This window comes from Myotis myotis, unplaced genomic scaffold (assembly GCF_014108235.1).
Source record: "Myotis myotis isolate mMyoMyo1 unplaced genomic scaffold, mMyoMyo1.p scaffold_m19_p_17, whole genome shotgun sequence".
Taxonomy (NCBI): Eukaryota; Metazoa; Chordata; class Mammalia; order Chiroptera; family Vespertilionidae; genus Myotis; species Myotis myotis.
This window is the reverse complement of record NW_023416321.1, coordinates 28,349,930-28,377,445: the sequence shown is the minus strand read 5'-3', so window position 1 is coordinate 28,377,445 and position 27,516 is coordinate 28,349,930. Positions and strand designations below refer to the sequence as shown.

Sequence of the window (27,516 nt, the reverse complement as noted above, 5' to 3'; positions counted from 1 at the left end):
TTTCAGAGATGAAGGGAGAGGGAGAGAGAGATAGAAACATCAATGATGAAAGAGAATCATTGCTTGGCTGCCTCCTGCATGCCCCCTATTGGGGATCAAGCCATAGTTCTAGAACTGGACCCCTGAAGGACAAAGGAAAAAAGGGTTCATGCAGAGGAATCCAGGGAGGCAGGGAGGATGGTAGGGAGGAAACCCCACGCATTCACTTCTTCAGCGCCGTCAAATAGCAAACTAACCTTAACTGCAGCATTTCTCTGGTGATCAGCAGCTGCCTGTTTTCCTGGGGTGATCAATCTATGAAAAGTTTCCAAACTGTGTTAAAACTGCCAGTTTCTCTGCAAACAGCACAGAGCGTACTTTCCAGGGAGAGAAGTTCAATAATTAAAATGAGTCAGCACTGAAGAACTGGAGGGCGGTTTGATCTAGTTTAGCAGCCGACATTTTCTTAGCAGAGAAATGCAATATCCATAATACATTATTTTGTGCCGAACGGAAGTCAACTAGAACAGAATTGTCTCAGGAGAGACCCAGGGCAGCTTGCCAGAAAAGCTTTCTGAAGGCAACAGGAAACCTGGTCTTCAAAAACCAAAGTTGGGGAGTGGTCTTGGGGCTAGGTCTCAGGGATCTGCAGGGCTGGGCATGCCCCAGAGCTGTCTCCACATGCCTGTCCCCTCTGGCTCCCCGTGGGGGCTCTCTAAAGGGCAGATAAACACAGTCAAGGGGCTGTCTGAACGCCTGGAATGTAGAAGTCCAGCTTCTATCCTCCCCACCAGCGGAAAGACCTCTTCAATGTTGGGCAGCTCCTGTCCTAGAGCTTAGGTTTGCTTTGGCCTGGGGTGTTACTGCAGGAAGTGGGAGATTGGGGGTGAATTTTTGCTTTTCTGGGAAAAGCAGTGCTGTTAAGAGAGAAAATTGCTTTCTCTGGGTGGCAAGTGTCCCTGCAAAACATCCCCCCACTGAGCTTCCATGAAAAGTGAAATCTGCCAAACCTGAAAGCGCTCTGGCTTGAAGTCAGAGTCCTGGTGAGAGGTTGTAAGACTCTGCTCCCTGCGCCTGCTGCATGCTCTCCCTTCCAGGGGCTGGCTCTCCCACTTCAAAGGAAACAGGAATTGGCTCCACTCTGTCCCCCTGAAGTTTTTGCAATTATAGGCTGAACTAAATTTGTGTTAGATTATGCCAAAGATGAAACACCGTTTTGCTTTATTTATTATTTTTTGCTTCACTGACAATAGTTTATGAGAGAAAGCCTTCAATTAGGGTAGCAGAAAATACTGATTAGAATCAATCAACACCTCTAGAAGTTTAAACACTTAAGTTAATTAAATGGTTCAGTAAACTTGAAGCTAAACTCGCAAACAGAAATCGCAATGTATAAAAGGATGCTTAGATTAAAAAAAACAGCCAGATAATTATCCAACAAACTCACCGTCAACCCTCACCAAAGGCTCCGTGGAAACGATCAGGCAGCGCATTCATTTTCAATGCAGCTCACACTTAACACCATTACTCAAAAGCAAAAGCTCATGACTCCTATCTGTGAATGTGTTGTTCTCACAAAGAACTGGTTTAGAGATAGACTAGGGGGAAATTGGCAATGACCTTGCGCTTTTTTAAATAGTCCTGAGTATTGTGAGACCATTGTTTCTTTACCCTGAATATAAATAAAACCATGCAAATTTGCTGATTTTATTTAATGTTAGAGTCCCACAATCTGAATGAATGAAAAAAGTATACAATTTTTTTTTTCAAAGACCACTATTTTGTAACACTTCTGCTACAAAATAAAGTCAAACTAAATGTGTTTGGTTGCATTCCCTCAGACAAAGCCTGAGTCTAGTTCAAGTGACTTACTGAGGATGTGTTCCCCAGGCAGAGGAAGAGAGGAAAGCAGGACAGAGCAGGAGCAAATATCTAAGCAAGGATGTTGACTCAGCTGGAGTTTGCTTCAGTTTGAACCCTTAGGGAAAGGCTGGAGTAAAAATTACGTATCAAAATTAGTCCCCGTGGGGCAAGGAGGTTAGTCCGTTATGTCCACCCACCTTGTACATATCAGTCGTTGGCTGTGGGCTTCTGCTGGGGATGGTGAGAGTGTTTGGGGCATAGTCTCCTGAGAATAGCTGGAGGCAATTCCCCAGGTAGAAGGTGTGCCATGACAAAGCCACAGCTCCTGGGGAATGGGTATAGCAGCTACCAGGTGGGATCTGGGCAGGGTGTCTACCCTACTGGACCAAGACACTTGGGATCTGAGCAGGATGTCTATTCTACTAGACCAAGAAACTTCTGCCTCATAGAGATCATTGGATGATCCTAGGTAAGGGCAAGCCCTTTCTGAAGAGTGAGCTACTCCAGGCTTCAGATACTGTCTTGTTCACCCCTGAACATATGAATGAGTCAGTCAACAAATATCTGTTAAATTAATGGTGAACAGATCACTTACAGTATCAATGGGACATGGAGCTGATTCCATGCTCGTTCCAAACATTTCATAAATACCCATTGGAGATAAAACAATAAAATGCTACTGAAGGTTCCATTTCATCAGGACACATGGGTTGGAGCCGTAGGAGAGCTTCTCATTAAGTACGTGGCTTTGAACCTCAGCTGTCCAATCTTTAAAATAGGAAAAATGCAGATCCACAGGACTCTGATAAGGATTAAGAGAAATGGTACATAAAAATGCTTAGTAATTTGGCTGTTTCTCCCAAAATGTGTTTATTTGGCAGAAAGGCTGGAGATCAGGAATAGAGATACTTAAAGCTAAGGAATAAGAAGCCTCTAATAATAAAAATGTATTCTATAAAGATAAAGTGATACCGAAACCATGCTGTAAGTCAATAGGCACCATGAGTTGATATTGATCTATAAAACACACTTTAAGGAATGAAGCTACTACATAAAAGTGACACAGAACTAGAACAAACATCTCATTGTTTTATTTCCCAACATAGTTTGAAGCTCAGGCTCTGAACTCTTAACTAGAGAAATTGTGAATTGTAAGCAAAGCATGAGGTTTCCTGTGTATCGGCCATTTGCAAGGTCTCCATGCACAACACTTGCTACTCCCTCTCTGACAATGTGGGTTGACTTCTCCTTTTTGGGTTTTGCCAAAAACAAACACTACCTACCACTTGCCAAGAAAGCAAAGGGAAAATGAATGTACTTGTCAGGACAGGACACAGTCCTGCAGGCCCTCTGGTATTCCAGCTGTCTGGTGATCTATCTTGGCCTCCACAGACTCTCCTTTCCTGTCCCTGTTGGGCAGCTGTTCATAGGTCCAGAACAGAAGATCATTACAGGACTCAGCCAAACAATAAATCAGAAATAGGGTTTTAATTATTTGAAAACAAGAGGACTACACTTGTCCAACTAGATGACTATTCAAGAAAGTGTTTTACTATTTTAGAGTTGTTATTGTTTTACGATTTTAGGGAAGTGCCACTCAAAATGACCTTTTCTTAGGCCCATTGAATGGTCTGAACATTGTTCATCATTGACTAAGGGATTGGACTAATGGTTGGTCTTCAGGCATGGCCAGAAGAAGGAAAGAGCCTATGCTTGGCTATTATTTCACTTGGTCATGACCAAAGTGAGGGTATAGGTGGCTAATAGACAGTTATAAGAGGACAATTAGAATCTTGTGTTGTCTGAACCCATCAAACGATAAAGCCATCAAAAGACAGGGACAAGGGAGAGCCCCCAAGGGCACTGGTGATGGTAAGTCATATGAGAAGAGTAGGGTCTGAAAAAAACAATGTAAAAATGGCTATCATTTTTTCTCCCTTGTTCCTCACCTGGGGGAAGGTCCCTCGGTCACTTCACTCAGGGGCTCTCCCTCAAGATTTGATTCAGCAAATCATGCTGAGTAACACATGATAGGCCCCTTGAAAAAGAACTTGGTTGGGAGGAGGGGAGAGTCCCTGGCCTGGAGGTGACAAGGTCAGGGAATTGAATTAGTGTATTTTGGGGAGAAGAAATTTACCTGGGGTAAGAAACCATTCCCCAACCAAAGATGTATAAAATGTTTACAGTTCCTTTTTTTATGCCCCCTCAAAAAGGGACATTTATTCAGAAGAAAAAGAAAACAACAATAATGTCAAGATGTCCATCCCTTGGCTCCTTTCTCTGTCCTCCCCTCCTTCCCCGCTCAGCCCTCTAGGATTGAACCCTGGTTGGAGTAAACAGCAGGGCTGCCCCCACAGGTGAGTCAGTACCGTGGTTTAAGTACTGTCTCACCACTTACTAAATGAACTTGGGAACCTCATTTTGCCTCTCTTCGCACGAATCATCATATGCTTGCCTCCTCCACTGAATTGTCGGCCTCAATAAATGTTGAATTTAATATAAATATAAAACCCTTTCCCTTATACATCCTTCGGCCTTCAGGCCTGCTGCTAAGGAACTGGTTTTGCATCTGACAGAAAGCCCACGGTTCACCAGGCTCCCGGTGGGCTCAGCATCTGCTCATCAATTTATGGTCATTCAAGCTCTGACTATGCAGGCAAGGAGATCTTAAGTAGGGTGCAGACATGGATAAATGAATTACAGTGTTACTTGAGTAACGTATGAAACAGGTTGCTACCATCTTTGGAAACCTACCTTGGTGAGGAAGTCTTCTGTACCTCCGTTTCTTCCATGGCATTGTAAATTGAAACAGTGGGCGCTTCCCCCAAATGATCACACCTTTTTCCAGTCTCCTATTCCCTTCTGAGAGCTCATCTGAGCCTGCCACATGTCAGCATGTGTGCAAAACAACATTATGGAGAAAAGGGATTGGATGAATCATAAAATCTCACGTGGCACTGGAAAAAGCCAGGATAAATGGGCTTTGAATAAAATAAATGCCACCAAAACCCCCACACAAATGAGGCATGACATTGCCTGCAAACTGATGATCCTGTACCCTGCTAGAAATGCTAAACGCCCAGATGGCTCCCCCTCTGTTTCTTTTCAGCTGATCCTCACAAAACTTGTGCAACAGCAACTTCGCTCACCATTGAACTCAGGTGACACCTGAACTCAGCCTATTGCTGCAAAGTAGACCGGGAAGTTGAGTCACTGGGGACTTGAAGGCCCCTGTTTATGTTTGCCCTGGTAGCCCTAGCACCTAGTAGGTCTCAGTAAGTGTTTTTGGCATGTTTCTAAATGGGGAAGGAGAGCTGTTTCTGACTAAGAGAGGCTAAGACCCATCAGCAGGCATCTTTCCTTCATGATTTAAGGGGTTAGGTATGTGCAGATGAAGATGAACTTGGGTTTCCCAGACTTTTAAGGGGGCAATGAAGTGGGCTTGGAAACCGGACAGGCTGGAGTTTGGTTCTCAGCTCTGGAATATAATCAGCATGTGATCTCTGAGCCCTGGTTTTCCATCATTGAGATGATTATAATAATACTAATATCTATAGTAACAAGAATAATAATGATAACCAATTGCACCTTCATGGCATTATTTCAAAGACTGAACGAATAATAATGCACCCCGAATGACCAGAATACAGCAGACACTATACAAATGTTTCTTCTCGCTCGTTTCCTTCCCAACTCTTTCAGTGACTGTTCTGATTCTACTAGTCCAACTTTTTGCTCCAACATCAAGGTCCATTGGGGCAAAGGTAGGTTTACAGTTGTTCTTATGGAAAATAATACAAAAAAAGAATAAGTAATCATACAAGATTAAACTCCATTTCCTATACTCACAACTGTAAACCTACTTTTGCCTACCCCTGCTTATTGTGTCTCTGGGGAAGTTTTTTGAAACCCAGTCTGTTCATCTTCCCTTTGATGTGAGAAAAGCAGAATCAGACAGAAACCTTTTTTTTTTTAGCCTACTTGCCATTCATCCGGGGTGTTTGCTGACCCTTTTATCTTTTGTTGAAATCAAAATCTTTTATGTCTGATGAGTATGCTGGTGCAATGCTATCTGGGCTTTGGTTGTGAGGCTGTGTCCCCCCCCCCCCCCCCCAACTCTCATGCCTCCTTCCCCCATCTGTCTTCACATTTCTAAGTACCGATAAAAAACCTGGCACTTGTTAGCTGGGCACCACTGCAGCCAGCCAGCCAGTGTTTACTGGGTGCCCACAGGGTGACGGCATTGCCCTGGGCACCCCTGCCCTAATCCTGGCTCCCAACAGTGCCCCAGGGCTGCGTGGGCCTGGGGCACAAGCACTGAGATGGACAGGCCTGGTGAATAGTTCCCAGGAGCATGAAGTGGCCTGCAGTTTAGAATTTGAAGGGGGCTGGAGAGGAATGAGGTTTTGGTGGGTATACTGTGAAAGGAGAAGAGGTTGCATAAACAGCTGCTCTAAATGCAAGAAAGAGCTTCCAATAAGTGCAGTTTATACCGCTGTCCTAGCTGCGTGGCAGGCACACCCACTCTCATGCATTCTGTAATTGGTACGCGATGAAAGAATATTGCCATAATAAACCACACCCCTAGGGTGGGGGATGTGTTGAGATTATCTGTCCCTGCCTACTTACTTTCTACTTTAGGAAACTGTTTCCCATATACAGGGTGTCCCCCCCCCCCCCCCCCCACCAAAAAAAATGTATACACACTTTAACAGCTGATAGCTCAATTTTGAAAATGAAATGGATTTGAACAAACACTGCCTTTATAATTATTCAAAATGTGTGTATACAATTTTTTGGGGACACCCTATAGTATATGCTCAGGAGGGTCTAGGTGAGGTATGCACTTTTATTTTTATTTTTATTTTTTTAATTTAATTTAATTTTTATTTTTTTATTGCTTAAAGTATTACAAAGAGTATTACATATTAATCCTTTTTTTTTCCTCCTCTTGATCTTCCCCTGGCCTCCCCTACCCCCAGTGTCTTGTGTCCATTGGTTATGCTTATATGCATGCATGCAAGTCCTTTGGTTGATCTCTTACACCCCCCCCCCCCCCGCCGCCCCCACAACCCTCCCCGGACTTCCTGCTGTAGTTTCACAGTCTGTTCGATGTTGCTCTGCCTCTGTATCTATTTTTGTTCATCAGTTTATAATGCTCTTAATTATCTGTAAATGAGTGAGATCATGTGGTATTTTTCTTTCATTGACTGGCTTATTTCACTTAGCATAATGCTCTCCAGTTCCATCCATGCTGTTGCAAATGGTAAGAATTCCTTCTTTTGTATAGCAGCATAGTATTCCATTGTGTAGATGTACCACAGATTTCTAATCCATTCACCTGTTGATGGGCACTTAGGTTGTTTCCAGATGCACTTTTAAATAACGTGAACACAGGGAATGAAGTTTTCTCTGTCAACAATGGCTATTGCCAACAAGATAGACTAAAATCCCCACTGTTTGGATGAGATACAAAAGCTCCATTGTGTCTGGATTAAGCGCCATTCCCCTTTTCTGTCTTTGCCTAATGAAATTTCACTCACCCTGAACCTGGGAAATCAAGACAGGTTTGAAGTGCTGGGGTCAAGGATTGTGGGTGAATTTTTCCCTTCCTTTTGTTTCCCCAGAATATTATTATGACGTCTGTGTAATGCAAACAATCACCTCCTCTCTCCAAGAATGAAGGCTTGCCGTTGAAAAGACAATGTCAGGGAGAATATGGGCGGGGCTACAGTAGGGTTACAGTTGTAAATACATGAAGCACAGAGTTTATTCTTGTATTACTATTTATTAATTATTGCATTATTTTCCATATGAACAGATGTAAAACTACTTTTGCCCCACGCTGTCCCTTCTTCATTTGAGAATCAAAGTAAATATGCCTATCTCTGAAGACCCAGAGAGAATTCCATCTCCTCCATGAAATTCCTGTTAAACATCTTTGTGCCTCCTCAGTGCCTGGCACACAGGTATAAGCCTACTGGTCACCCAGTAAATATTATTTGAAGATAAACGGCATAGGAATAGCTGGTAATAACTATAACCATTTCCACTGTTGAGTGTCTACCAGGAGCCAGCACTGGGGAGAACAGTTTTAGTCATCATCTTGGATCCTCCTGACAACCCAACAAGGAAGGGCTTATATCCCATTTTACAGATGGTCAGGCTGAGGCTCAAACAGATGAAGTCCTTCACTTCACACAGTTAGGAAGGCCACACAGTAAGTAAGAGACAGGAATGGAACTTGATTCCAGGTTTCCTGGACCCCAAGAGCTCTGCTTCATGTGGAGATCACAGTGGCTTCTGCAAGGGGCAGGATGCATGTGGCCAGCGATGTGCTCCTCTGTGTTCCCACCCAGACAGGCTAAGGATTCATGCGCACACCAGAGCCCTTTTGAAAAGAGTCTTTGAACAACTCACGAGAAAGCACCAGTCAATCAGTCTAGTTTATTAGGTTTCCGTTTGCTCTGAGAAATGCATTAATTGAATGCACATCTTCCCCCTTCTGAGCTTCACCAAATGTCAAGGTTTCATCAGCATGAGCTATGCTTTTTCAGGGAGGGACATGTGCACTGCTGTGCAGCACATCAACAAGGTGGGGGAGTGCTTTCTCAGGAGCTCCCCACGCAAGGCCAGAAGCGCAGCCCTTCTGGGTGTGTCCATGCAAGTGGGAGTACACTCGTGGGAGGTACCCAGTAGGCGCTCGCTGGGATGAAGAATGACTTTTGTTTTCTCTCTCCTTCCCTAGCATCAAAGAGGATATGTTTGCTCATCGGGAGGGATCTTTTCTCTCTTGCACTTTCTCTATCGTTTCTCCCTATTCATTCTGCATGCCTGTCCCTTAGGTTTGAGTTGAAGGAAGATGCTGATGGTCAGCTAGCTGTATCTGGTTCAGAGTTTGCTTCTACAGTCTTTCTTCATGTACCTGTTCATTCATTCATTGGTTTGTTTTTTCACTAATTCATTATTTATAGCGTGCCTACCTTTTGCTGGGCACTATGTCCTTTACTGAAGAGAGATAGAAAAAGACAGGGATCTTAAAACAATTCTGGGATGAGTATAAAAAAACAACATGATGTGCAGGAAGGACACAATGGCACCTTCTGTGGGAGCCCCCCAAGGTGCCTTTAACCCTGTGTGGGAGTGGAAGTGGTGATGCTGGTGGGACAGGGGGCACAGAGGAGTCTTCAGAGATGAGGTGGCATCTGAAATGCATCTTAAAGGAGAAGCAGGATTGGATAGGCAGACAAGCAGGCCAAGGGGATTCGAGTGAACTACTATGCAAAGGCCCAAAGATACAAAGGAACATGTTGTTTGCAGAGAGTGGCTGGCAAGTTCCTCTTTTGGTTTCTGTTTATGTAAACCCGATGCAACCTTTAAGGTCCAACACAAGTCCACTTTATGGAAGAGGCTGTCCTAGACCTCTCCAAAACACGCTGGCCTCCTCTGGAAAGAACCCTAAAGACTTATTTGTCTACATGTAAACAAACATCTGGTGCCTGGTAGTGTTACTTAGCTGTCCAGTGTATGCCTGTGTTTTTCCTAACTATACTGCCAGCTCTTGGAAAGCACGGAGCACACCCTACATATATTCTGTTCCCTTACGATGACAAGCATAGCACAGAACACTGAGAAATCCTTACTATGTTCCAGGAACGAGCCAGAAAAAGACTTAGTGATTTTCCAGAGAGCTGCCCTCGCTTGACAGATGAGAGGCCCAGAAGGAGGAAACGAATCGGCCATATTTATGAAACCATTTGGTGCGATTAGAACCCGGGTCTTGTTGAATATATAGGTGGTGGATGGGTGGATAGATATCATGGGTGTGTGACATACGCCAATTGCAGCCTTATCTCAACGTCATCCCCTCTTCAGCCATTGGCGAGGCCTCTTCACCCTTCTCTCTGGTGCCCCCACACTCTTTAGGGGGAGCGGGGCTTTTATTTCTAGAAGCTGAGACTCATCCTCAATGGATTATCTTCCAACAGAGCCTGCAAAGGACACCTCTCACAGAGCAGCTGGCATCGGGGAGACGGGGAGGTAGGGGAGGGGAGGGCACATCATCTCCTGCTTTCACTTTCAATTCTCCAGAAGGACAGGTCTTCCCCTTGTCTTTGGCAAGTGTTTTCAGAGTAATAATCAGCTGTGGAGGAGGAGGAGTATCCTACACGTTTTTAATGAACCTAAATTAATGAGATGTCACAATGATAATGATTTTTTTTTAAAACTTTCAAATGAAGTTTCTCTTGTCTCACAGCCTTTGAGTTGGAAAATCGTCACGAACGTGGTTGGCGGCAGGTGATGCCCAGGAATGGCCTGATCGCATACCGTGGTTTCTAAGCTGTTACTTTTTGCAGCTATGCCCCAGGAAGTGGGCAGTCTTCCCTCATTTTAAAAGTCAAAATGAGATGATAATGATATTCCCTTATATTTGTAAAGAGCTACTTGCAAAGTACTTTGCACTTGGCAAACATTGTATTTGTTACATTTATTTTCAAGCTGTCTTTATTGAGTTGACAATGTGTCTATCTTATTTGCTTATTGAATAATGTTTATTGAGCTCCTATTACCATTCTAAAGAGGTACAGCAGTGAAAAAGAAGACAATGTCCCTGATATTGCAGAGTTGGCCTTTTTCAATTTTTAAAAAAATTTTGTAATAATTTCAGAAGCATTGGAAAGATAGTACAGGGCGTCTAGACCCTCCATCCACCTTGCTTTAGTGCAAACATCTTATAAACTGTGGTACTTCTGTCAACACTGAATATTTATCAGTAACACAACACTGTTAACTAAATGAGAGACTATACTGAGATTCTATCCATTTTTCTGCTGTGGACCTTTCTCTGTCCCAGGCAGGATCCCATATTCATTTAATTGTTCTCTCCGCAGTCTCCTCTAATCTGTGGTAGTTTTTCAGTCTTTCCTGATCATTTTTTTTTCCCTCAATAGAAAATTCTGAGAAACTGCAAGCCACTTTTCAATTTTTAGTAGTCACTAATGTCCTAACCAATTTCGCTTATATTTTCAAAGAACTAGCTCTTAGTTTCATTGATCTTCTCTATTGTCTATTTCCTTGTTGTTGTTGTGTTGTTGTTGTTGTGTGTGTGTGTGTGTGTGTGTGTGTTTTAATCTTAACACCTTTGAAGGGCACTTCTCAGACATTTTGTACAATGTCCCTCGATTTGGGTTTGTCTGGTATTCTCATAATGGTAGGACTATGGATTTTTGGATGCATATTACAAAGGTAAAGGGACCCTCTCATTATATAGTATTTGGGTACCTAATACCCACATGATATCCCTGGTGATATTAACCTTGATCACTTGTTTCAGGTTTCTCCTCTCAAGAGTTACCATTTCCCCTTTCCATCCTCTATTCTTTGGAAGCAAGTCACCAAGTCCTGCTCACACCCAGAGAAGAGGAATTAGTGGAGTTGCTTTTTAATGAAAAGGCATAGACCATATTTCTAGTTAATGGATAAACAAGAAAAATGATCAGTGAGTGATAAATGCTGAGCAGAGAATTAAAACAGGGTGATGTGATTGTGAATGACTGGGTGGTTAGGGACACTGTCAGCGAAGATCTGAGTAACAAGGAGTCAGCCGAGAAAGGGCCAAGGGGAAGGGAGAACAGCTTCTAATGCGGGAACAAGCTTGTCATCATCACACCATGTCCCTCCCTCCCAATGACTCCTCCTCCAGCCAGAAAGCCAAAGTCCTCATTCTGGCCCTGCAAACCAGCAAGATCTGTCCTTCCCCACCCTGCCTCTGACCTCACGCCCCTTCTGATCCAACCCACTGACCACTGCCAACCTCAAATGCAAACTTCCTACTCAGGCCTTGGCACTGGCTGCTCCTTCTGGGGAAATTCTCTTCTTCCACCTCCCTTCAGGGCCAGCTCCCTCACCTTCTTTCCGTTTTGCTCAAATGCCATCTTTTCAGTGATGTCTACCTTGACCTTCTTGTTAAAAATAGCAGCATGCTCTCACTGCTGGTACCTTCAAGTTGCTTAACCTGTTCTCTTTTTCTGCATTAAGTTTAACTTCACACACACACACACACACACACCAGACCCAGTGAGTAATTAGGTGCCCCATCAATAAGAATGTCAACATCCTGAGTAGAGGGAAGTCCCTGGTGTGTAATCAAGACTTAGGCATTTTTTTTTTTTAACCTAACTAGGCCTGCATGACAAGCCAATAGGCAACTGCGTGTGACTCTGGTTTCCACCTCCTTACTGCTGCTTTCCACCCCCTTTTTCTGATTGACAGTTATCACTGCCAAGTTTACCAAGCAATCAACCCTCTTTCCTTGCTTCAGGCACCGCCACCTACAGTTCAGGCAAGAGTGAATTCTCATGCTCTGTCTTCATTTGCTGGGGACTGAAGAGGCATGCCCCCACCAGCCTATGCATGAGAAAACTATCTGGAGGAGAAACTGACATTGTGAGTGGAAGTTTCCGGTATTTCTAAAATAAATATAATTCAGGATTTCTAGCACTTCCTTTAGAGTCAACACGTTGGTCCACCTCTTGCTTACCCACCAACTCTCCAGCCCCCTGCAGGCCTCTCTGGGGGCATCCCAGTGGGACAGACAAATCTGACCTATCAGCCACCATGCAGCGATGGTAGAGAAGGATGCCTCTACAGACCAGAAAGGAGAACCGAGAACTGCAGCTGGCATGCGTTGTTCTGTATCATATCATTTCTGCTAAATCTCATAAATGTCTGTCTTCTCCAAATATGTGGATACTGAGGTGATATTTCTTTTCAGAAAACACCTTTAAGGAGAAATAAATCTTGACTAGACATCCCTCTCAAGTGCCAAAGAATCAGGACAGGAGATGTATCAATGAGCCATAAGTTGGTACATTATTATTTCCATTTTATGGATGAGGAAACTGAGGCAGAGATGGGTCAATAACTTGCCCAAGGCTAGTGCCAGTAGTAGAGCCAAGAGTTAAGTCCATGTGGTTTGGGTGCGCTCATAATCCCATGCCAGCAGCATTAGTGCAGAGACTGCGTCTCCCTCCTGGAAACAGAAGCTCCCTGAGGACAGACTGTGCATTACTCATATTTGAACCTAAAAGCTGGCAAAGCAATCTGCACAGCAGAAACTCAACTCTGTATCTATGAAGAATAAACAGAATTCATTAAACAGAGTTGGGAGATTATTCACTATTTTGGATTAGTCATTCTTCTGTTATTAGACACACTGGGGAAGTTATTCAACACACTGGGTAGACTCTGTCAAGCCTTCTGATGGGAGGATATATTCTCCTGAGTCAGATTCTCTTTCTGAACTTGTTGGTCATTATTTCCTAGTAGAAATGTTTTGTAAATCTGGCCAGAAAACCAACAGGGACTTAAGCAAGGTTAAAGGGATTAATGTGTATTTGCAATGAAGCAAATCACACTATACCTAAGGAAATGGTGGTTTTATAAATTTAACCCTGATCCCCAGCTCTTATCTCAAGCAAACATTCCTTTTCCTTTTAAAAAAGACACTGGATACATGCCAGTATGGAAAAAAAATGCATCTTCAATATTAAAGGTCCACTGTTACTGAACTTTACTTATCATTAAAACAAGCACCAAAATTAAATAATATAACCTGCAATGTTGATCAAGCTCAGCCTCTGCCCCAGAAAGCTGTGTGTTTCTAACCTGTTGGCATTTTCAAAACATTAATAATGAGAACTACTCCAGTGGGACTATCCCAGACTTTGATATTCAAAAGGTTTTTGGAGAGTGCCCTACATCTGAGATTCTGAAAAACTTAAGTCAACACAAGGACAGAATAAGTCTTTGGGGTGTTGCAGTGCCTTGGAAAGGGGGTCCTAGGACCTAGACTGACCACCTGTGCTCATAGGAGATGCTCTCTGGCTGACACTAGGGAGCCGGCGGGATTGGCCGCACAGGATGGCTCACACCAACAGGTTTAATACTGAGAAAGCAACAATGGCGCCTAGTCAATGAGTGATCATGAACAACAGAAACAATTCTTTTTCTTTGCTCTGAGATCTAGAAATTGACAGTGAGACAAGAGGTGGGGACATCTCTCAAGGCCCAATGATGATGTTAGGAATGTTTCCCTTTTTTGCAGGAGTCTTTTTCTAACTATTCTATTCCAATGTTAGATCACATCTACCTCCAGGTTCACATATTTGATGTGTGTCCGTCATCTTATTAGCCTGTGACTGGAGGAGAAAACAGATGGAGAGGAAAGGGGCCGGAAGCAAACATTCTTGACATCCTTTTTGCCAGGCATGGTGCTAAAATTCTCAACCTCATCCTCTCTCATTGTATCCAAACAACAGCCCTCTGAGGTTGATATTGTTATCACCATTTTTCTCATTTGTTAGAGAGCACACAACAAGTGGCACTGCTGGCATTTGAATGCATTTTCTTGGTGCCAACCCCTAAGCGAGTTATCTGAGCCCACCCTGTGGTTTATGCATGGCAGAAAGGAGGGGGTGCGCAGTGCCAGAAGCCAGGAAGATGAATGCCAAGATTGAGATGTGCCACTGATGTCCCCGCGATGAATAGGGTTGTTGTGACAATCACAAGATGCTAAATACTTTGAGTGCACATTATGGATTGACTACAGTTATTTTTTCTATTAACAAGTGATATTTCTATTTGTCTTGGATGCTCTCATCCTATTTCCATCATGTTCATATTTTTCTTTCAAGATCCTGCTCATGTCAGAAAGCCTTCTGCAACATTGAGCCAAATGTACCAACAGCACTGAAGCTTGTACATTTTGTCAGGCTAACCAGAAAAGAACTACCTATCTTCCCCAACATGGCAGACATTTTTTGAGGTGTTCACGAGACAATGCCTTGCCTTCTCCCCTATGACTGCTCTCTTCACCATAGGAACAGGTCCCCTAAGACCTGTTTATCTCTACAACCCCAGCCACATGCATAGTTGATTGGGTCAGAGAGGACATCAGATCTTGGTTGGAAAAAAATCAAATCTCCTTTTTGGAGAATTTGGAATGGGCTAAAGAGCCAGCCAGCCACTCAGTCCAGAATGATCTTGATCCAAATGGACATAAACTGGAGAGCCTAAGAGGGGGCTACTTATGCCTTCCATGTGCACAGAGAGTCAGAAGGTCAGTTTATGGAGTCAGTGAGAATAAAGCAGCCTTGTAGAGACAGGAAACGGAGCAGAACTACTTCCTGGGGTCGTGACCTTGTTTCAGTTCTGGCTTCTGGCCCCTTTGCTGGCCCAGTCTACCATGAGTCCTGTAACATATCCCAGAGGCCTTGCAGTAAATTCCCCTTGTAGCTTAACCTAGCTTGAATGAGTTTCTGTTATTTGCACCCCAAACCAATATACCTAAGATGCCCTGGGGAACTCGAGCTCCTTGAAGACCATGGCTGGGTCTGTTTATCTGTGCAGCCCTCAGCCCCACGATTCTTGGCTTAATTCCATGAATTTTTGTTGAATAGTACTCACTGAATACAGCTTTTCTGTCGGAGAGATAGAGATAACACTCCCCGATCCGCCCCCCAGTTGTCATATGCTCCAGGAAATTAAATGAATTAAAACCAAGGGCTGGTTGATTCCACTGAAAGACAGGCCATGCTTTGCTGTCATTCCATCTCATCTCCGGTTTGACAAGGCAGGTGTGGTGAAAAGCTGACAGGCAGAAGAGACAGGCCAGCAGGAGGGGGTGACAAGCTGGACAGGGGATAAAAGGGGCTTGTTTCGTTCTGTGTGCTTTGGAATCAACTTGCTCTTTAATTAAAGGGAAAATCACCCTCCAGCTAGTAAAAACACCCCTAAGAAAATTAAAATAATGCAAATCAAGCTAAATGAATACTCCAGAAGCAGCGCTAGGGCTTGGTGGGACTGAGTGGATGCCCCCAAGGTTTTCAAAGCAAAGCCTGCAACTGCTTTTTGGAGCCAAAATACTCTCCCTTTTGTTTGATGGCAAAGGAGGCTAAATGCCCACACACCAAGAGGGGGATTTACGGAGGAGTTTAAGGTGACAGATTCATCTTGCCATTCTGGCTCTCTGAAGACCAGAACTGAAACAAAGCCTGGGTGGATAATGATGATAATTCCTGGGGTTTCTTCCTAGGGGTGCTGAGTGTATAGAAATCACTCACATTGTAATTAAAATATACAAAGCAAAATGGTTCGAGGGGAACCAGAGTTTCTAGTATAACACCTAACTAACCACAGGAGCATTTTACCTGGGAAGTAGCGGAAGGAGGGATGGAGATAGGATGCATGCCTGTGTGTGTGCCTGTAGTGTGCTGGTGGTGGCGGGGCATGAGCAGGAAGTGCAATGTTTTAAGCATAACAAGCCAGAGTCGTCTACCCAAAGTGAGCAGAGCAATCTGAGCTTTAATTTGTGGCACCACATCAAAGGACGTACTTTCCCAAGCTTTTATCCTAGAGGAGGTAGGATGGTGGCTATTTATAAGTATACTAGAGGCCCAGTGCATGAATTCATGCACTGGTGGGGTCCCTCGGCCTGGCCTTCGCCCTCTTGCAATCCGGGGCCCCTCGGGGAATGTTGAAGAGCTGGTTTCACCCTGATCCCTGCAGGCCAGGCCAAAGAACCCCACTGGTGCATGAATCTGTGCACCAGGCCTCTGGGATGCATATAAGATCTTTGGTTAATCTCTTCCTGCCCTCTCCCCTCCCCTCTTCCCTTTGAGATTCATCAATCTGTTCCATGATTTCATGCCTGTGGCTTCCACTCCTACATTGAACATCTGCCCCCTGCTGGTCAGTGCGTATCATAGCTACCAATCGGTCACTTAGGCCAGTGGTGGGCAAACTCATTAGTCAACCGAGCCAAATATAACAGTACAACGATTGAAATTTCTTTTGAGAGCCAAATTTTTTAAACTTAAACTATATAGGTAAGTACATTGTTATTAACTTAATTAGGGTACTCCTAAGGCTTAGGAAGAGCCATACTCAAGGGGCCAAAGATCCGCATGTGGCTTGCGAGCCACAGTTTGCCGACCACTGGCTTAGGCTTTTATATATATAGATACTTCATCATTGGGGCACCTCTTCAATATAACAAAAAAGATTTCCTTGCAGATAAACGTTTTTGACTCTTCTGATATAGCACAGTGACCCCCAACCAATGTTCATCTGTGATGATAAAATTATGCAGAAAATATTTTACTTCCATGGGCCTCTTGGTGCTAAAAGGGCCCTAGCTGAGCTACTCCAATCCTTTCATTTTTTTTTTTTCCTGGATGAGGGGAAGGAGATCCAGAGAGCTTACATTGTTTGCTTAAGGTCATCTGGACCTAGTACAGTGATGGCGAACCTATGACACACGTGTCAGAGGTGATACACGAACTCATTTTTTGGTTGACTTTTCTTTGTTAAATGGCATTTAAATATATAAAATAAATATCAAAAATATAAATCTTTGTTTTACTATTGTTGCAAATATTAAAAATTTCTATATGCGACACGGCACCAGAGTTAAGTTAGGGTTTTTCAAAATGCTGACACGCCGAGCTCAAAAGGTTCGCCATCACTGACCTAGTATGACCATATGATTCACTGTGCCAATGAGGGCACTTTTGAGAGTAAAAGGAGGTGCCCTTTCAATGACATCTGGACCAACAGGTCCAACCTGGATTGTCCCAGGGAAACTGGAGCATGTGAGCATCCTATTCAGACAGCTCAAGGCTTTGCCCAGACTCATGGGGAATTAGGAAATGCTCTACTTGCTGGTGCCCTTTGCAAGGAGCTGTTATCTGGGGACTGGAGGGTGCTCCCCGGAGGCCAGGAAGGGGAGTGAACTTCCTTGTATGTGCTCAAACTGATGGATTTCTCCACAGTTTTAGGCGGTGTCAGTGCTTCTGTAATTAAAAGAGGTGCCATTCTGAGGAGGACAAACACTCTGAGCAGTGGATAGTGCCTTTTGCAAACAAAAAGGACACTTCCTCCAGGCAGCCCTACTCCAGGGAGTATTGACAATAATAAGAAAGTGGCCACCAGAAAAGGGCCCCAGGCTCATCTTTGTATAGTAAAGATATTTGGAATCAACTCACAGTGGCTAGTGGGATGTATAAGAATGTCACCCCTTGCATAGACGCCACTCTGGATTCTTGTTTGCTGTGGATGGAGGACTGCAATGCTGACCCTGGAAGAGGGAGTTGGAAGATGCATGCTGCTACTGGGAGAGCTGCCATGTTCTGAGCACTTTACATGTATTGGTCCTCTTAACCCTCAAAACAGCCCAGGCGGGGAACCATTCTGTATCCTGATCGCTATGATAGTTATGCAAATCTGTACATGTGTTATACATTCAGAGAACCATATGCCAAAGGAGAAAAGTTATAATGTGTGATAATTTAATAGATAAAGTAGAAAAAAAAAGACTACATACTGTAGGAGTCCATTGATTGAAATTCAAGAAAAAGCAAAACTATAGTGATAGCAGGTCGGTGGTTGCCAGGGGTCAGGTTGGGGGCACTGACTGCTGAGGGACACAGGGGTACTTTTAAGGGTGATGAAAGTGTCCTAGGTCATGGTTCTAGAGGTGGTTACCTGATTATATATTTATGAAAACAGTTAAAATTGCTGAATTTTACTATATAGAAACTTTTTCTCAATAAAGCTGAGGAAAATGGCCTGATAGCATGGGCATCCCTGTTAGTCTCATCCTATTGTTACCGGGAAACGCCTGGTTGGGCTCGGGCTCCCTGTCTCTGTGTCCAATAAAGGAAGGCAGAGTTGAATCATATAAGGCGTTTACTGAGAAGGCTAGCCAACCAAGAAGACAGGGCGCTTTACACTATTAATGAGGAAACGGAGACACAAGCAGGTAGAGTAACTTGCTCAAGGATGCAGCCGATAAGTGATGGAGCCAGGATGCAAATATAGGAATAAGTAACGAGCTATCTTAACCTTTGCAATTAACCACTGCTCTTGCTGGTGGGTCCCAGCTCCTCACCTGGGCAGGGGGACATATCAGCCCTAGCGGGGCAGGTGTAATAGGCAGGAAATTCGTGATCCCCACAGAGGACCTCACAGAAACAGTTGTCTAGGGGCGCCATTTGGGCCCATCATGGGTCTTTCCTGAAGCAGACACAATTATTTGATCTGAGAAAGAAACTGGTGCAGGGCATTGAGTCTTGACACAGAGATCTGGTGATCTCTGGGCCTGCCCTCTTTTCCCGGCTGGCAGTGTGATTTAAAACCTCCCGGCTCAGCTCATTTTGCCAAATAGCTCCTGCAGGATTCATTTTTCAAGGCTCAATCCAAAAATTTCTAGCTCAGCAAATAGACCCAGAGCAAGAAATGTATTCACCCAAGTTACCTCTGAGCTAAGGTAAATGGTTCCTCATGCTTTGCAGAGGGAAACAGAGGTGTTCATACGCAAGCAAATGTACAGATATACCATACCTTGCTTATTACACTTCAAAGAAGTAACAGAAAGTGGGGGTGGGGGGGGGTGGGGGGTAGAGGGTAACGTGGGGACAAGGACACATATGTAATATCTTAATCAATAAAAAAATATATTAAAAAAAAAAGAAGTAACAGAAAAAGCAGCTGGGTATGTAACTTCCATCTGAGAGGAAAAGGTCCATGAAGCTGCAGTCCTCAGCAGGCACACACTGCCATCGGTCACATTCATTAGGTTCATGCAGAACTGGGAGGGAATGGACTTACCCATTCTAAGCAGATGCTTAGAGGCAGAACCAGAGAGGTCAGGCGACTTATCTAAGGTCACTCAGCACTTAGCTGGAGTCAGAGACCTGGGTGCAAATCCTAGCTCTTCCCCATACCAACCATGTGACTAACGGCTTATTCTTTAGCTTCTCCAAGTTCCTTTTCCTCACATGTAAAATGGTACTAATTAGTTTTAGCTCATAAGATTTCTATGAATATTGGGTGTGAGGCACTGATCACAATGCCTGAGACATAGCACATGCTCAATAAATGAGAGCTGATGGTAGTAACCATATTAGTATACTGTGATTATCTTTACATGTATGAGTCGGCTTTGGACTAGATGAACTCTAAGGTTTAGGCTGACTAGTAACGGACTTGTCCAGCACTTTATAGCTCAAAAAAGCCCAATCACAGGAGCATTTTCTTTGCACAATCACCCCGTCACATACGTAAGTTGGCGTTATTAGTCCCATGTCCGTTTCAAAGCGTTAGGAGGGCTTATCCAATTCTGCCCTCGCTGAGATCACATTGGTCTTACTGAGATCACACAGCCAGGAAGAGACAGAACCGGGTCTTGAAGTCAGATCTTCTAAGAGATATATATATTTTTTTAAATATATTTTATTGATTTTTTACAGAGAGGAAGGGAGAGAGATAGAGAGTTAGAAACATCGATGAGAGAGAAACATCGATCAGCTGCCTCCTGCACATCCCCCACTGGGGAAGTGCCCACAACCCAGGTACATGCCCTTGACCAGAATCGAACCCGGGACCTTTCAGTCCGCAGGCCGATGCTCTATCCACTGAGCCAAACCGGTTTCGGCGAAGTCAGATCTTCTAAGTCGAAATGTTGACCCCTGCCCAGTGGCCGAGTGGTTGACTCTTAGGCCAATATCCAATCCCTGTGATGTGCTTGTCTCTATTTCCCCGCAGCCCTCTTCCAGGCCAACCCAACTACTGCTCTTGGAGATTGCCTCTAAGAAGCTGATCCAATGAATAACCATGAGAGCCGTCCTAGAGTTGCCCTTTAACTGCTGAAATGGGCATAGATTTATAGAGGCCAACTCTGGCTGGTATTTGGGAACGGATAATTACCTTCACTTACTATATCCTAGGCTGCTTCAGCTAAATATTTACTGCCCAGAATTCTGCCCTTTCCGACGAATTCTGAACACGAGCGTGCCACAGGCAACTAAGTGGCATAATTCATTTGGGGCGATCATAAATCTCAGGCTTCCACTAGAAATGATGCAAAAAAATTAATGGAACATGAAATCAAGTAAATGGAATTGAGTACAGTAATTAGTTCATATTTTAATCCTCAGGTCTGTTTATTATCCGTCAACTGGCGAGCAATTAAGCCGGCACCATTGAGATGATTAGCTTTGTTTCAGCAGAAGTTTATCGATATGTCAGAGCAAATGAATCTGGGTGTTTTAAATGGCTTTATTTTGAATTGTACAGCAGCACATCCATGGAGCGGCTAGACATCTAATGACTTAATTTTGTGATATTATTATCTAGATTACTTATATTTAATATTACTGAGCTGTTCTAGATGATTATTGGGAAGAGTGAGGGGGGGAGGGAGTCAAACTATAGAAAAGGAGCTTATAATATTAGATCCTTAATACAATAGTATGATTTTGCCTTTTCATATTGAGAGCAAATAAAGGCATTTCACTTTCTACCTTAGTCTTCCAATTGTTAATTTCCATATTTGTTGCAATCAGGCACTATTACAGTTCTTTCATTGGTGATATCTTTGATTGGGGGCACTTTGGTGACTTCTAAGTCCACTTCCCCATGGATGCTCATCAGTGCCCATGTGTGTAAAATACTATGTCAATGTCTTTTAGTTTTTTGAGGCTATATAAACACCCTTGTGATGGTGCTCTGCCCACAAAGGCAGAAAATCTGAATATTTGGCTACACCTGTTTTACCAAGCAACTAGAACAGGTGACCTAAAACGGCCTTCTGAATCTTGGAATTTGATATAATTTAAAATTTTTATTTGAAAAATTAAAAATTCCAAACTAAAAGTCAGGAAAGTTGGGTTCTGGTCCTAATTCTGTCACTGAATCTCGGTGACTTTGGGCAGGTCTCTTGCCTTTTCTGGAGTCTGAGTTTTCCTCTTGTATAGTATGTGGGTTGGAAGAGATGACCTCAATGGGGCCTCCGACACTGACACTTCAGATGGAGGCTTCAAGCAGCCTTGTTTTTTCCAATTGCAGGTCTATTTCTTGAAGTGGGAGATGTGGTCTTTGGAGGAACCTCTACAAATTTTAATGAACTGCTGACATTGGCCAGAGTAATAGTGAGTGGATTATTCTTACTTCACACCTTCTTTTCCAATTTGATTTTATTCCAGTGGCTTTGGAAATGGATTAAAAATAAAGTACAGCTAGCTCACAGAAGTGTTAGAAGCCGTACCTAACTGCAGTGTCATTGGTTACTAAATAAAGGAAGACCCATTCAACACCTGTAAAGCTGTAACAGTGATGGTCTCCATGGTAACAGGTTCTAGGATGAGCCTTGATCAAGTTCCAGTTAATGCCTGTCTTTAATTCTGTCTAATTTAATTAACACCTCCTTCCCTGCTTTGGGTGAGCACTAGGAGCAGGTCAGAGTCAAGTGGAGGAGGATGGCGCTGGTCATAACGCCATCCTGGTGGGACCAGGTCAGCACTGCGATGCAGGTTAGGATGAAGTCAGCGGGATAATGAGCTGACCTCAGCAAGCTGTCTTCTCTCTTAGGCTGCCCCACGGTGTCCATCTAAAACTGGCAATGCACGAAGCTGCTGACTTGATCGGCAGTCCTTCTCCAGAAGTAATTATAAAAATGTCCAAAGGGAACACTTCCTATCCTTAGGTCAGAGTCATCACCTGCTCACTGGTATCGTCATAATCTGCCCTACCACCATCTGGGCTTCTGACTTGTTTGCTTTGCTTCTGGAAGGCCACTTTGCTTACTCTGGGGAGGACCGGCTTCCGGAATCCGGAACTTTGGCTCTTTGCGTTGGCAAAGACCAGGTCCCTGGTCTGACCCTTGGAGTCATTCCAGGAAATGAGGAATCTAAATGAATTTTTCTAGTTCACTTGCTATCAATTGTTGCATTGCTCCTCCCAGCTACCTTGAAGAATTTGCTTAACTGTATTTGTAAATAATTTAACATAACATGCCTAGGACTTCTGTTAATATCGACATTAACTTGATTAGGTTTGCCATTATGACAACATAATTTAATTACTGATATACTAGACATAATTTAGGCACTCTAAAAGTTACAGTCTTTCAAAACTATCTCCCCTTACTCATTCAATCTCTTTGTTCAACCAAGTGCGTAAAACATGTATATATCAAGTGCGTAAAACATGTATATACCAAGTGCGTAAAACATGTATGCACCAAGTGCGTAAAACATGTATGCACCAAGTGCGTAAAACATGTATGCACCAAGTGCGTAAAACATGTATGCACCAAGTGCGTAAAACATGCATGCACCAAGTGCGTAAAACATGTATGCACCAAGTGCGTAAAACATGTATGTACCAAGTGCGTAAAACATGTATGGAAAAGTATCAAAAAGCACAGCGTACTCTGTGACTATAGGGAGTTACCAGTCTGGGCTGACAGGATCCTCTGCTAGATTGCTGACTCCTTAAAGGCAGGCTCCAAGAGCTACAGGTCTCTATTTCCCCACTGGGCTAGGGCCCCGCATAGGTGAACAGCCATTATTAAGGGGCTTGTGGATAAACCTTGGCCTATGTTAAGCAAAGTTGTGAATCTGAAGACCTGAGATAAGTCCAACCTCAAATATTTATTGTCTGGATGGTCTTGGGCCTCAGTTTCCCCAGGTAAGAAGAAGACAATATTAAGGGCAACCTCACTGATCTAGTGTTTACTGATTAACCGGGAGAATATATATCATTGTTTTTTAGATTTCATTCAGGGTAGAAGCCAAGTCCATACAAAGTCCATGATCTGCAGCAGCCCTGGCCCCAGCCACCTCTGACCTCTCACACCCTATTGCTACAGATGTGTTCTTGCTGCTCCTGCTTTTCCTAGAATGCTCACAGCTCTTTCCCCCTTCAAAGCCATGGTCCTTGCTCTTGCTTCTGCAGGCAATGTCTTCCCCCTAGACATCCCCATGGCAACCTCACGAGTGTCATCCTCTCACTGAGATTAAAACCAACCACCCCATTTACACTTGTAACTTACTACTCCCATTTCTCATCCTCTGATACCCTCTACTCTGACCTATTTCTTTTCCCATAGCAGTTACCCTATTCTAACTTACCGTATCATTTATCATGTCTGTTATTTGTCTACCCACACTGGCCTGAAAGTACCTGACAGGCAGACTTTTCCTTATTTTATTCACTGCACAGCATGTGGTAGGCACTCAACTAGTGTTTGTTAACTGAATGGGTAAATGAATGAAAGTTGCAAAGCATGGAAACTGGCCAGGCTGTCTATTTCCTGTATAGTGGATGCTTCTCTGGGCAGGAGCTGGGATGTGGAGCTTAGCACATGGCAGAAGCACAACTGTCATGTGAAGAGTGGATCACATAAACAGCGGGCTCAGGCCACAGGTACCCCATGAAGTGGCTGGTGCAGTTCTTAGTGCCTCTCCTTAGTCCTTTGAAAAGAAGAACTTAAGGGAGGTTTTAAAAATGAATATTTCCAATTTCCCCCAAATAAGAAAGATTCTTCTTGTCTGGCCTCACTACTGCAACTTAATCCACGGGCATGATTCTTTTCAAATATTATCTTCTGCCTGGTTAATGTATTTGTTTCTTTTCATAAACACCCTACTTTATACTGGACATTAATCTAACCACTTAGACATGATTAGCAAGCTAAGGGTCTTACTTATTAAAAACAGTTAATTTTCCCTTCTTAAAAACATTGAGACATTTGAATCCCTGAATATGCTCATTAATCACCAACCCCCAACAAGGCATTCAGGAGTTCTCCATGTAGGACATGAATAATTTTTATAAAAACGCAGTTGCTGACTGTGTCGTACATCCACGCAGCTTTATAAAACAAAGCAAATGATTACCATCAATTACAATAACCTCACTAGACAAGACGGCAATTAATCTAAGCTCTTCAGATAACGACTGTTGCACTGTGCCAAGGAAAATGCCGGAGTTAATGGACTTATCACGATCAGCAATGATAGATGGGGCAGATGGCAATGTGATTATTCATTGTCAACAAAATAAACACATGCTTTGTTGCTTGAAGGGTTTACCTGGGTCCTCTCAGTGGATAGCCAAAAACAAAGGCCAAAGGTGGCCATGAAGATAGCACAAAATACAAATACAATGTTAACCTACAGGATGGGATATATTTACTTTAACTGGGGCTAATCATCAGTGGAATCGGATTGGAGAACATTTTCTTTAAGGAAATCATGGACTGTGTAGAATGTCAGCATCAGAAGGCGCATTAAAGCTAAAAGGATGTGAGTCACTTTTATGAAGTTCTCAAATTCCATTCCATGCTTAATAATTCCGGTGATGGGAATTCGCTAGTGTCAGAGGTAAACTCATTCCATTGATTGATAATCCTTATACTTAGAACATATATTCAGCCAAATCCATTTTCCTGGAATTTTCACCCATTGACTCTAGTTCTTTTCCTCATACCACAAAGATGCCAAACGCTTCTTGCTCATGACAGCCCTTTAGATCTCTCAAAGGCCAAATGCCTATCCAACTGCTTTCCATAGGACATTGTTTTGGTTCTTCCAACATCCTGCTTTCTGGCACCTAAACCGACACCAGTTTACAGACCAGCCATACACAGACCACTCATACTGAGCTGGAGGGGCTCGGAAAGAAATGGGATACAGCCGATGCGGTCTACCGAGGGCAAGGCCTAACTGTACTTCTGCTGAGGCTGGTGCTCAAGGCTGCCTTGGATCAATGGATGTGCGCGTGGCTACCATGATCGGGAAGCAGTTCTCCAAATCCCACCAGTCTAGACAGCACACAGCTTTGCTGTTTCCAGAGGGCAGTTACCTCTGGGCGCTCCTTTTTCATTTTTTTGTGCTGTATGGCTTTCTTAAGACCTCATTGTTTACAAAACTGGGACAATTTAGATGGAGCCTGAGCTGAAATTGGCACAGTGGTCACTAACCGAAATCTCTTGGGAGAATTTGTACAAATGTGCACACCTGGACCCCACTCCTGGAGACTGATTCAGGTGCTGTGGGAGAAGAACTCAAATGTAAATATTTTGACAATGATTCCCAGTTAATGCTGATTTGCAAATGCTTTCTTCATTGAGAAAGCTTAAGAACGCACTATTGAGGGAGTGCTTCACAAATCTCATTATCAGACTCTCCTGGGAACTTTTAAAATACAATTCCCTGGAGTGTCTGATACCTGTGGTCTGGAGTAGGTCTAGGAAAATGAACACATTGACAGATCAAATTGTTATATGCTTTCCTTAAGGATTTTGTAAGCGTTCATTTACTCCAAAATTGTAGTTCATATATCAATTATGGGGCCCTCTTATTATGTATTGAAGAAACAAGCTACTCTAAGTAATTCTACAATGTAAAGATTTTAGCCAAGTAAACATCTATATTTTTTCATTCATTCTTTGAATAAATTCTTTAATAAATTCATTTTTACTCTGAGGCAATCTTGTGATAGGCACTGGAATGTAACAGCACAGTGAGGGAGGAAAAAAAAGAAACAACAGCAAACAAATGAGCAAGTAACTCAACAAATAAAATGATCAGAACCCTTAAAATAACATGTGTTTTTAAAAGGATGAGTTTATCTAAATTTGAATATTTTGTAATTCAGATTGGCAGTCTGCAGTCATTCTTAATTCATGAGTTGTTGCCCTACTCTACTTTAGGATCTGCAACTAGGGATTTGTGCATTACAGTGCCTTTGGCAGACATCTCTAATCAATCCTAGAATTTCTGCTACACATTCTGGAAGGAGACCCATATTCCTGCTCAACCCTGTCCTCTATGCAGCCATTACTAACTGAAGATGTGTGAAATCTATGCATACCTTCCTCAATACTCAGTGCTCTGACTCATCTGGTGCCTTTGTAGTCCCTCATTTCTTGCTTTATCTTTGTTGTCTATCAACCTTTGAGTACCCGTGCTCCTCACATTTGGAATCCCTATTAATTTTCAAAGTAACCTGGAGAGCTATCTAAGCCAGTCTTAGAAAGATCAAATAGCCATGTCAAGATCACACAATTAGTGTGTATCAAAGCAGGAGGTACAAACTCAGGTTCTGTGACTCCAAACAAGATGCTTTTAAAATTGTTCTGCATTGCTCTTCTTCTCAGCCCAGTTTAAAGGTGAGGCGTCGTCTGATCCCTTCAAGTAAAATTTGCCAATTCTTCTTTGAGTTGGCCAGAGCCTTTGTACATCTCCATTACAGCATGACATTATACTTGAATGACTTGAATATAGCACCCTTTGAGCTCCTCCGTGATAGGAAATCTGTGGTTTTATTTGTTTTAATCTCTGTATTCCTGGTAATAAGCAGAATGCCTAGCAAGGTTCTCAGTTGATACATTTTGAACAATTATTAAAGTCTGGCCACTGGACTCATTAAGGTGGTGCATTTCTTTCTCAGTGTATGGCCTTACGATATCAAAAACAATGCCAGGTTTAAACATGATCTTGATTAAAACCACTTAAAAAGACCAAGTTGATAATGAGATATATACTTTTGTTATTTCAGAGCTGTCTTGAATTCAGTTACTGAGGACTCGTAAACAGAAACCTAGTTACAGGATACTGAGCAGGTAAAACCCCTGGCCCCTTGTTGATAACCACCCTCAAGTGCAAGAGAGGTCAAAGAGGTCAAATAAAACACACCCTGCTTGTCAAGTGTCATAACACAGATACCATCTGCTTAAACTGTAGCTCTCATCCTATAATTGAAGCTGTGGTTTGGCTCACTGCTGTGGCTTGAGTTTTGTCTGGGTTGATGGTGGCATACAGTGAC

At 43.2% G+C, this 27,516-nt stretch overlaps 1 protein-coding gene across 1 annotated transcript in view; it reads right to left on the bottom strand.

Moving 5' to 3' along the window:
• CA10 (carbonic anhydrase 10) overlaps nt 1–27,516 on the bottom strand; it is a 373,963-nt gene that overhangs the window by 56,117 nt on the left and 290,330 nt on the right. The window lies entirely within an intron of this gene.